The following is a 13,272-nucleotide window of genomic DNA, read 5'->3' on the forward strand; positions in this document are numbered from 1 at the left end:
AAGACAAAAAATGAGAGCTGTCTCTTCCTCTTTGGCGGCTTGTGAATTTCCTATTCCAAGACATAAGGGCTGCATTCTGCCAATGTGTATAAAATCAAATGCATCCATAGGTTTGCTGAAAATGTGGAATAATCATGCATTTTCTGTGTTTGCTTTACTTGAGGGTGGTTTAGCCATTTGTAAAGGAAGCAGTCATTGATATATAAATATAAATAGCAAATCTATCCATCAAATATGTGAATTGTATTTAATTTAGATGAGTGGAATGCCTGGAAATGTTACAAGCAAGTTTTGCATTATAACACCTTTAAGTAGCATATAAATTAGAAAGGATTGCTGATCTTTATAATTTATTTACTCATCAATTTAATGGAGTATCTAATTTTGGACCTATGTCACACTGATTCTTAAAGATACAGGGTGGGGGAGGTTTATTTACATAGATATAGAAAGGACCATTATGTTTTATGTCATAAAAGAGTGAGTGACTTATATGTAGTATATGAATTATAATGATTATTCTGGAGGATCTAATTATAGTCCCACAAATAATAACCATGAAAGATGAAAGATGCTCCATTTTTGTCCTTTTTTGGGGACTGTGTTAAGAGGCTAACCTGTCCTTTCTCCTTTTTGTTTCTTTTATCCCAACAGAAGGTATTAAACTAGTAATAACTCACTGCCTTAACAAAAACAAAAGCACCCACACAAAAGAAGAAATTATATGGTTACATAGTCATGTAACTCCCTGTTTCATTTTTATGTTAAAAGCTTGCATGTAGAGTTTAACAGACGGGCATAAAATGTGGCCTTCGGTGCATGTGATGTGGTCTTCTGAATTTGTGAAGATACCAGTGGAAAGTATTTCTGTTGCTGCTTTAGTATTCATCTGGCTTGTCAGATCCTGAATCATTCTCAATGCATAATGCAATTCACATTCCAATGCTATGCCCTTGATTTTATTTATCTTGCTTATCCAAGTACTATAGACATTAGGGAGTATTAAATTTAGTGATCTTAAACTGGATAGAGAAGGTTGAAGAGTTGGAAAAAAATTTCAAAAGATAATTCAAAATTAAGTGATGAGAAAAAAACATGTAAAATATGGCCAAACATAAAAATATTCTGATTTAAAACAGACTGAAGAAAATAGTCATTATCCCAGCTTATCCCAATTTTACCACTAAAATATTATTTAAAAACTCAGAAAAGTTGAATTCTCGTGTTGCCACCAAAACTAGACTCGAAGTTAACTAATACTACAATGAAGGAGCTTTCAATTATCTTAGAATTAAAACGACAAAAACTAAAAATGACTTCCAGGTTCCATATAATTAGAAACTGCGGAGATCAGTCCACTCCAAAATGGTTTGAAGACCTTTGCTTCTTCCCTACTGCTTTACCCCTGGTTCAGAAAATTGTCCTTACTAAAGCCAGTTAGGCAGCTGTTCTCAGGACTGAGGGAGTTTCATTCCGAAGCAGCACAATACTGTCTCCTCCTTCCTTTCACAACATCTGTGATTTCTGACTGTGAACAGAAAGAGATTGTCCACTAAAACTCGCAGAAATCCAAGCAGAGAGTCAGTGGGTTGCTTTGGGAGGTGGTGTTGAACATTCAAGAATTAAAACGCAAAGCAAATGCAGAGTCAGGACCAAGCAAAGAATTCACCTCAGGCCAGCAGGATGGCAGTAGACAAAATTTGATAAACCCTGGGAATTAGATTAGGAGTTAAACATGATCTTCTCTGTAGGAGGAAGAATAGGCCAGAAGCCATGAAGATGTCCAAAGGGTAAGCCCAGATAGATATTTCTTTATTGTAAGACACATTGTTAAAATTAATCGTGAAGTAATCATCAGAGAAATGCAAATCAAAACCACAATGAGATACCATCTCACACCAGTTAGAATGGCGATCATTAAAAAGTCAGGAAACAACAGGTGCTGGAGAGGATGTGGAGAAATAGGAACACTTTTACACTGTTGGTGGGACTGTAAACTGGTTCAACTATTGTGGAAGACAGTGTGGTGATTCCCCAGGGACCTAGAGCTAGAAATACCATTTGACCCAGCCATCCCATTACTGGGTATATACCCAAAGAATTATAAATCATGCTGCTATAAAGACACATGCACATGTATGTTTATTGTGGCACTATTCACAATAGCAAAGACCTGAAACCAACCCAAATGTCCAACAATGATAGACTGGATTAAGAAAATGTAGCACATATACACCATGGAATACTATGCAGCCATAAAAAAGGATGAGTTCATGTCATTTGCAGGGACATGGATGAAGCTGGAAACCATCATTCTCAGCAAACTATTGCAAGGACAAAAAACCAAACATTGCATGTTCTCACTCATAGCTGGTAATTGAACAATGAGAACACTTGGACACAGGAAGGGGGACATCACCCCCTTGTTGTGAGATGGGGGGACGGGGGAGGGATAGCATTAGGAGATATACCTAATGTAAATGATGAGTTAAGGGGTGCAACACACCAACATGGCACATGTATACATATGTAACAAAACCTGCACGTTGTGCACATGTACCCTAAAACTTAAAGTATAATAATAATAATAATGAAAAAAAAATACTGCAAAACAAGAAAAAATATTTGTCATCTTAAGGATTCAGATGAAGAGCAGACCTCTGAGTCCATGAACTACAAGAACAGAAATATTAATTGAGCATATTGTTTGGGAGCTTCATGTGACAAAGGCAGTTGGTGTCTCATTCTTCCTAGGCTGGGGATATGTAACTGCATTACTCAAACTCCCTTATAGATACATGGTCAAGACTAAGCTTTCTTCGGTGGAACGTAAATGAATGGCTGTTACTGGATTAAAAATTACAACAAACAAACAAAACCTCCCAAAAACTCTTGCCCTGGACATCCACTTTTCTATTGATTAGAAAAAGTACCCTTGGAAAATAAACATCGGAAAGGCAGAGCTCTGCTGCATGATGATAGAACAGGTAAATTAGCTCTCACAAGGAGACTGACTATTGGAGTAGAGATGAGGGTAGAAAAAAGCAGAAAAATAATTAAAAGAGAACGTACAAACTGGACATTTTAAAATAATTATCTTTACTTGAAGATATCTAATAGCTAACAAAACTGTGAAGAATTTTAGGAATAAGATCAATGAAAAAACAAGAAACCCAGATAAGTGAGCCCAGTGCTCGGAGACAGTTTCTCCCAATAGCAGCTGCCAATTCTAAAAGTCAAGTGAGAAGCTAAGACGCTAAGCAAAACTGTGACTGACTTGCAAAATGATAGGGACAAAAATTGAAGTCCAGGGATCATGAAGGGATAGGATACCCACACACTTTGTGCTAGAACTCTGAAGGCCCTCCTCCATCCCCTAGTGTGGTAAGGCTGATGTAGTTGGAGCCCAGCTGTCGCAGGGACTTACACCAGCCTCCAGTCACTTTGATCCAATGTTAGTGACGGCAGTGATTCCAGATTGCTAATGCCACTAGTTGTGTGCTAAAAACAAATGTAAAAAATTACATTTGTCCTTAAATGATTGATTTTTTTCAAATGAAGCTTATTGAGGTACAATTTACATTCACTTAAATTCCCCCTTTTTATTGGACAGTTCTATAAATTTTGACAAATGCATACACTAATTTAACTGCCACTATGATAAAGATATGGAACACGTCTGTCATCTCCCAAAGTTCCCTCATGTCCCTTTATGATCAATCTGCTTCCTCCACACCTTGTCCATGGCAATTACTGATTTAATTTTTGTCACTATGGTTTTGTCCTTTCTAGGAAGTTGTATTAATGAAATCCTGCAGTTGTTGCCTTTTGAATCTGTATTTTCACTTAATATTGTACATTTGAAATTCATGTCTGTGTTTGCACAAAGCAATCATTTGTTCTACTTTGTCACTAAGTAGTATTCCATTGTATGGATGTACAACAGTTTATTATTCATTAGCTTGTGGATATTTAAATGCTTTCCAGTTTGTGGTATTTTTAAACAAAGCTGATAAATTTGTTTTTGTACAGGCTTTTGTGTGAACACATACTTTTATTTCTCCTGGGTAAATTCCTAGGAGTGGGATTATTGAAGCATATTACAGTTTAAATTTAAACTGTTTACTGTTTTTCCAAAGTGGTAGTATATCATTTTGCCTTCCTACCAATAATACATGAGAGTTCTGGTGGCTTTGCATACTGGCTAGCAGTTGGTGTGGTCAGATTTTTTTTTTCTTTACAAAAACAGAAAAACAGCTATTCTAAATATGCAGTGGTATCTCTTTGCAGTTTTAATTTTCAATTTTCTCATGACTAATGATGTTGAATTTCTTTTCATTTACTTATTTTCTGTCAGTTTGTCTTCTTAGGTGTTCAAATCTTTTGCCTATAATTTTAATGTTTTGCTTGTTTGTTTTCCTATTTGGTTGTGAGAGTTCTTTATATATTCTGAAACAAGTTTTTTTTTTTTTATCAGATACAGGCTCTGAAAATATTTTGTCTTAGTCTATGGCTTGTCTTTTCATAGCCTTTGAAAGAGTAAAATATTTAATCTTGATGAAGTCCTATTTATCACTTTTCTATGGTTTCTGCTTTTTATTGCTCTAAGAAATCTTCACCTAACCCAAGGCCACTAAGATTTTTTCTTATGCTTTCCCCCTCAAAATGTTACAGTTTTAAGTCTGTGATCCTTCCAGTTAATTTTCATTCATGATGTGATATATGGGTTGAGGTTTTATTTGCATACAGCTGTCCAATTATTCCAATAACACCTACTGAAAATACTAATTTATTTATTGAATTGCCTGGAACCTTTGTTGCAAGTCCATTGACCATATATGTGTGGGTCTATTTCTGGACTGTTTGTTTAGTCTGTTCCATTGATCTTTTTCTTTGTCTTTTCACTTTGTCTCACTGTCTTAATTGCTGTAGAGTTTCAGTAGGTTGGGTACTATTAGTTCACCCACTTTGATTTTTTCCATTTTTTGGTGGGGAGTGTTATTCTTTCTTTGCTTTTTCCATTCCAGCTTTATAATTAGCTTTTTGATTGATTTTCTCATGAAAAAGTGCGTTGGCATTTTAACTGGGATTACATCAGATCTATAGAACATTTTTGGAGAGAATTAGCTACTTAACAATATTGATTTTTCTAATCTATGAAAATTGTTCTGTAGTTCATAACAGCCAAATCTTACATATATTTTGTTAGATTTCTCACAAAGTATTTCATATTTTGATGCTACTGTAAAAGGCACTGTTTTATTTAATTTGTTTCTAATTTTTCATTGCTAGTATCTTGAAAATAATTGATTTTTATATATTGACTTTGTCCCCAGTGATCTTTTGAAACTTGCCCACCAGTTCTAGGAGCTGTTTTATACATTCCTTAGGATTTTTAATGCAGACTGTCATGTTATTTGTGAATGGAGGCTGTTGTTGTATTTCTTCCTTTCCAATCCAGATACCTTTTATTTCTTTTTCCTACTTATTGCAGTAGCTAGTACCTGCATTGAACAGAAGTGAAAACATTGGCCTTTTTTGCCCTAGTACTAATCTTAAGGGGAAAGCATTCAGTATTTTGCCCTTAAGTATAATGTTAGCTGCATGTTTTTAAAATCAATGTATTTTTAGTTGAAGAAGTTTTCTTCAATTCATATTTGACTGAGAAAATATTTTTTAAATATCACTAACATATTTAATTTTGTCAAATGCTTTTTATGCCTCTGTTGAGATTATATAGTTTTTTTTTAGCCTGTTGATATAGTAAAATATATTGATTATTTTAAAACATTGAACCTACTTGGCAATGTATGGGATACATTCCACTCGGTCCTGATATATTATTTTTTCCTATGTTTCCAGGTTTGATTTGCCGGTTGTTTTGTTGAGAAATCAATTAAAAATAATTGTTCATATACAATGTCTGGTATTTAATAAAAATAACTATACTCATAGAAATAATTCAGCTTGAATGAAAACTAAGAAGAATTACAGACAATGAAAATGCACTCAAAAGGACTCTTAAAGCATTAACAGATACATAATTTTAAAATCTACACATAATATCTTCAAAATAAATGAAAGACAGGATTTGAAATTTTGGCAGAGAGCTGAAGGGTTGTGAATCTGTACCAGTTCTCTTAGCTCTTTACCCAATAGCTTGTTTGTGCTAGCCTGCTAACATTCCTCTAACACAGGCGAGGTGAGCCTGATTTATATGAAGATGAGGCTAGCCAAGACTATTCCAAGGCAATGCGGGAAAGAGACAACAGCAGAGCTTAAAACTTTGCCTCTCTGACAAATCCCCTCCTATCTCCTGACTTCTACTCCCACGTACTCTATAACATCCTGCCACTATACACATAATCAACACAAATAGATGTTAGTGTCCCTAAAAGACTCTGAAGATTTTAAGATTTGGTGTTATCTTTCAGTTTCTGTTTTATTTCCCTTCAGAATTGGTCTTGGCAGAGGCAAAACAAGATGAGAAGTGTACATTTTGTAGTTCCTGCATTTTCTGCACATATGGGCAGGAATACTTTTTGTGCTTTCACTAAAAGACAATGTGAGATATGGATGTTTTATTATCACAATGATTCCTCCTCTTTTCTCTTTATTATTATCTTTCATACTTGCAAATTGTTTGCTGAGAACTTTTTTTTTTTATTTTATGAAATTCAGGTTGAATATGCCTGATTGTAAAAACTCTGCTATTTGAATGTTTGTTCAAATTTTATTTTTACATCCTTAAAAATGGGGAAAAAAATCTAACATTTACTGATGAAGAAGTGTGCTGTGTTTATAAAATTCCAGGAAACTGAGACTGAATACAGCACAGTAAACTAAAAACAGAAAAAATAGAATTGAAGAAGAAACAGTAAGAAAAAGAGCATGCATAATGATCAAATAATTCACTAAGTAATCTAGATAATCAATAATCTAATAACCAGATAATTAGTTGTGGTGTTAATAGCAGTTTTAATATCATGTATACTATCAGATATAGCATTTGTAATATACCATGTGTAATACACTACTTATGTATAGATGTTCCACTGCTACTATCAGACAAAAGGGAATTTAGGCTCTGTGACAGTCAGGAAGTTATGCCTTCCAGATTTTCCTTCAAAAGGACTTGCTGCCAGGGGAGGAGGTGAGATAATTGACTGCCAGCCTACAGCTGTTGCATCTTCAGATCCCTCATGGGATTCATGCCAAGGCCATTCATTCTGAACTGCACCCAGCTAATGCCTGAGCATGGTGAAGGTATTAGGGCAAGACTGTTTCTGCCCAGTATGAAACTCCTCTAATGGATGCCCTGGAGAACATCACATGAGGCCATTTCATCGATAACGTCATGCTGATCAGGTAGGATGAGCACAAAGTGGCTGGTGCGCTGGAGGCCAACTGCAGAAAATGATATTCTAGTTCTACTGCTGTGGCTCTGAATTTCTCAGATCTCTTTATAATTCTATTTCTACTTCATACTTTGAAATTCTATGGGTTTATTACTGATTATTTTCTAAGTAGATCATTTCTATCTGAGTAGCTTACAACCTTGAGCACCACAGTCCACCCCTTGGGCCGTGCAGACCTACTTCTCCATGAGAGTTTGAAGAGCAGTAACTCTGTATTTACCTTGAGCCCCTTTTTCCTGAGAAGGAAACAAACTGCATATTGAAAGCCAAAGGATTTATAGAAAATTGTTAACAAACTAATAGGTCATTCTTACTTTAAATCCATTATTTCAGTGACTAAAATAAAAGGAATACAAACACTACCAGTATTAATAAGCATTAGATTCCGCTGTATATTTGCCTAAAAACCTTAAAGACACAGCAGCTTAAACAAGATAGAAGTTCATTACGTACAAATACACATACACTTTTCATGGCTGGCATGCCAGGCCAACTTTACAGTGTCTTCAGACAGCCAGGTTCTAATCTTTTTCCACCACCATCTTCAGTATATGGGCTTCCATTTTCAAGATCATATTATGGCTCAATATGGCTGGCGGAGCTCTAACAATCATATCCAATGTGCCACACACAGAAGGAAAAGAGGAGACGTAAAGTCCACACCTTCTCTTTTAAGAGACCTTCCTAGAGATCTCTTGTAGCCCTTCTGTTTATATCTCTTTGACTAGACCCAAAGCCATCATATCACGCTTCAATATTGTCCATGCATAACGTCATGAGAAGCATTTCACATAAGAGCACAACAGCCCTCCCGGAGCTAATGGCATGGTCACACCTAGGTAAGAGTGAGCAGAAAATATGCTGGAATATCATCAGAGATCTCCTATCAAGAAAGAAAGAAAAAATACAGATTGAGAGAGATATTATGAAGTAAGTAGATGTCTCTGCTGTACTAATCAAATTATTTTCTGAAACTAGTAAAACTTTGACACAAAGTTGATATTACTTAGTTGTTAACAAAATCAAAACTGAACAGGACATACAAGAAAAGAAAATGTAGATACATTATACTAATGAAAATGCATGCAACTAAAATATGAGGAAAACAAATCTATCTCATAGTAAATAACAATAAATAATATGGCTTTACCAGTGAAGGTTTGTCCTAAGAATTCAAGCACCAATAATAAAACTCACCTCATTAAGTGATTAAATGATATGAACCATGAGATAATTTTAATATGTACAGAATTTTGGGGTTAAAATAAAAGTGATTAATCTTTAAAAATATTTGCAAACTATGATTAGGAAGTGTTAAAGGATCTCTATTAAAAACCTATAACAGACATTATACTTAATGGTTAAACTTGAAAGCACCCCCATTAAAAGACAGACAAAATTAAATATACCAGTTGACACAATTCAACATTTTTACAAAAGCTCTAGCAAAGGTACAAATATGAAAAAGAGGAATAAGAATTTAAAAGAGAAAATGTTTAATAATTTCTGTTTGATATGATTATATACATATGAAATAGAATCCTAAGTGAAGAAACTCAGAAATGGAAAACCAAACGCTGCATGTTCTCATTTATAAATGAGGACTAAGCTATGGGTATGCAAAGGCATGCAGAGTGGTGTAACAGACTTTAGAGACTCAGAAGGGGAAGGGGTGACAGATGAAAAATTAGTTATTGGGTACGACGTATACTATTTACACTAAAAGCCCAGACTTCTCCTCTATACCATTCATCTATGTAACCAAAAACCACTGTACCCCTAAAGCTATTGAAATGAAAGAAGGAAAGGAAAGGAAAGGAAGAAAGAAAGAGAAAGAAAGAAGCTCTAAAGATGAGTTGTGAGAACTAAAGTGAAAATTTAGTAACTGTGCTGGGATCTAGGACCAACATTCAAAAATCAAGAGTACCTCCTTTGGAACCCATTAACACCCAATATAATAATTTATCAAAGAAAGCATACCATTGATAATAGCAACATATATTTTAAGATAAATATACATAAATATAACTAAAAATGCATAATACATGAATAAATTATAATATTTTATTTTAAAATCATAACTTTTTAAAAGCCTGAATTAATAAAATATAAGATGCTCATGATGGGAAGACTTAATGTTTAAGGACTACTTTTTCCCCAAACTATAAAATTAATGTACTTCAAGGAAATGCCCATGTATTTCTCCTTATCATTAACATGACAAGCTAATTTGAAAATTCAGATGGAGGAGTAAGGGCCAAGGCAATCTTGAAGAACAATAAGGAGAGATAATTTCCCCAGGAGACATTAAGACATATCAAAAAGTTATAGCAGTTATGACATTCCAGATGACAGTATAGACACATAGACAAATGGGTCAAAATAGAGGACTCAGAAATAGAATCATACTTAATTAGGAAATTATTATTTGAGAAAGATAGAAAAATTATTATATATTCACTAATTGATGATGGGACCATTGTCTATTCATGTTGAAAAATTAAATAAATTCCTACCTTGCACAAGAACAAAAATAAAGTTAGGTAAAGACCTAAACTTGAAAGGGAAAATTTTGAATTTTTTAGAAAGAAATAGAAGAGAATGTCTTTATGACCTTGGGATAGAGAACGCTTCCTTAGGTATGGTTCAAACACCCCTTACACAAAGAAAATCACTGATAAATTTTACTACATTGAACTATTCTTCAGTACGACACCAGAAGCAAAGTTAAAGGTAAGTTACATGCTGGAAGAAGGTATCTGAAAAATGTAGAAGCAACAAAAAGACAGTATCTAGAATACAAAGAATAAACATAAGATTAAAAATAGGTAAATGTTATAAAAAAGTAGTTCACAGAGCAGACAACTAGAATGATTCCTGTATATGTATACTCATATGCATAGATAGATCTAACCTCATTTGGAATCAAATAAAACTGAAGCAATGATGTCATATCCATGATGTTAGCATATATTTTAAAAGTGTGAGAACACACCAATTGTTTGCAAGGATGGAGGAAATTTGAGTTTCCAGATGCTGCTTTTGGGAATTTAAATTGGTACAATTATTTGAAGAGTATTTTGATAGTATGTAACAAAGTTGAACAACAGATGAATGCTTCCAACCCAAGAATTCTACTTGTTGGTTTACATCCTAAAGGAGTTTCCTATTGACACTCCAGGGTGCAGGACCATGCCTTTGTTCAGTGCAGGATGTTCAGGTTTCTTGGCCCTTGGCCCCTGCCCCTCTATCCAGTAGCAACCTGTGTTGTGGGGTCCATTGTGTCCCTATCCCCTAATTCATATGGTGAAGTTGTAACCCCCAGTACCTCAGAATATGACTGTATTTGGAGAATAGGGTCTTAAAGAGGTATTAAGTTAAACTAAGGTTATTAGGGTAAGGTCTGATCCAACATGACTGGTGTCCTTATAAGAGGAGGAGACAGGCACAGACATATTACAGAGGGAAGACCACGTGAAGACACAGAGAAGACAGCCTCTACAGCCACAGAGAGAGGCCTCGAAAGAAACCAATCCTGTAGACACCTTGATCTCGAACTTCTAGCCTCTAGAATTGGGAGAAAATAAATTTCTATTCTTTAATCTACCCCAGTTGTAGCACTTTGTTATGGCAGCCCTAGAAAACTAATACTTTGTCATAGAAAGAATGCTTCTTGCCTTTCCAAATGCTCCTGGGGTGGCACTGCCATGCTTGAGAAACTCTGCTATAAATGATTCCTATCACAGCACATGTACACTAAAAAAACATGATTTTTATTACAGCTGTTAAAATGAACAAACTCAATTGTATATGTTTCATAACTGAGAAATCATCCAAACATAAGATTGGATAAAAAAAAATAAGATGCAGTAGTATAATATATATAGCATGTTATCATTTATGTAAGGTGTAAACATGAAGAAAAACTGTACGTGTTGTAAATCTATAAACATCTGGCAAAATATAAACACCTAGGTGGGGAGTACTTGTACCGACTCTGGATTTCTGGTTACCTCTGGGATGAGGGAGAAGAGAATGGGGTGAAGAGCAGGCTTAGGAGGACTCCAAAGGGGCCTAACTGCTTCTGCAGAATTTTATTGCTTTTAGAAAAATGTAAAGCAAATATGGCAACATTCTGACATTTGTTAAATCTTGATAGTAGGTAAGTGAGTCTGTGTTAAGTTACTCTCTTTAGTTTTCTGAATGTCTTAAATCTTTCAAAAAAAAAAAAAACCAAGAAAGAGGTAATTCTATATTTTGTTATTATAAAACAATCCAGATTTAGAAACACAGCTTCCTTCCCATCGAGGAATTTACTTTTAAATTATAGGTAATAGCTGGGAAATTTTGGAAGTTATTTGGGGGATACGGTTTGTTGCATCTCCCCTCATTTACTCCTTCCCATTTGTTTGAACTCCAGCTAATCCAGCAATTCATGTGCTTGCATTCTCTGCAGCTGTGCACTAATTCTAGACTAAACCCCTCAAATTAGCAATGGATAATAATACACTAATTAAAACTGGAACACAAAGCAGTTTTTCCAGAAGCTATGTGAAAAAACTCACTGATTATTATCTGTGTATACTATAACAATTTTAGAGGCTCATTACTGAAGCTTAGAAGGAAATACACTGAGATAAACATGTTCAGAGTTGCTTCTTGAGTAATATTGATTTTTACTTCTCAGCTTTGGAATGTGCACAAATGTCACTATTTCTGTATCTCCTGCCTCTTCCTACCAAAAAAAAAAAAAAAAAAAAGCTCCAGAACAAATACCTCAAAACAACATAATAATCACAACAAAGTAAAATAGATAATACATTTAGAAAAAACTTAGTATTTGGAGTACAAAATGATCTCCTCAAGGCTATTTACTTATGGATTGTAAACCAATTTGACATTTGCCTGGTCCCAAGTAGATGAAATAATATGAGTTTCCTTCTTAAAATTAAGTAATTCTAAGTTGCATTAGTTCTTTAAATTATTGAGCAATAAAGATAACTGAAAGTATGTATTTCTCTGTCTTAAGACAGATGAATGACTCTGAAAGCCCTTAAATATTTAGAATTATGGAGTGCTTATATCCTTGCTAAACCAAAATAAAATGACATATGACTTAGCCATATAATATTATACTTAGCTATCTGATCATTATATTAGAACGGACTTAAAAATACTTAGAATTAACAAAGTTTATGCTTGTTATTATGTTATATAGAAGAGTTTCCAGGTTCACTGAACTGCACCTCAAGAAACATATTGATGCATTCTCTAACTACATTTAAATCACTGTGTGTACAAAACACTTCTTATTCTCTGAGCTTTAATAGCTATCTGTAAGATAAAAATGTTAATATGCCTTTTCCACTATTATTTTTTCTGTTCAAAACCGTTTAGGAGACTGGCTTCATTGATTATAAAATGATCTACAGGAGCCTCTGTTCTTGAAAGGAAGGGGAGAAGAGAGGAGAGAGAAGGAAGGGGAGAGAAGAGAGGAAGGGAGGAACTGGACAAGAGCTATTTGAAGGAGTCCAGGTAAAAGAAGACTGTAGCTGGTACCACATTGTTAGTAGTGGAGGTAAGAAAAGCGAACAGACTGAGGGATAGGATGGAGAAAGAACCAACAGGTCTGTGTGTTGCTGATATGTTTGTGTGGGTGTTGGGAAGTCATGAAGAAAGAAAATAGAGAAGCCTAGGATTCTTCTGAGACTTGCTTTGAACAAGTGGGTGGATATAAGTTATTTACCAATTTAGGAATGGTGAGTAAAGAGAAGTTTTGGTAATGTGTAAATAAAGAGCTGTGTTTTGACTTATTTGACACTCATTCGAGAGGTATTTTAAGCATTCATGTAGC

This window comes from Pan troglodytes, chromosome 4 (genome assembly GCF_028858775.2).
Source record: "Pan troglodytes isolate AG18354 chromosome 4, NHGRI_mPanTro3-v2.0_pri, whole genome shotgun sequence".
Classification (NCBI taxonomy): Eukaryota; Metazoa; Chordata; class Mammalia; order Primates; family Hominidae; genus Pan; species Pan troglodytes.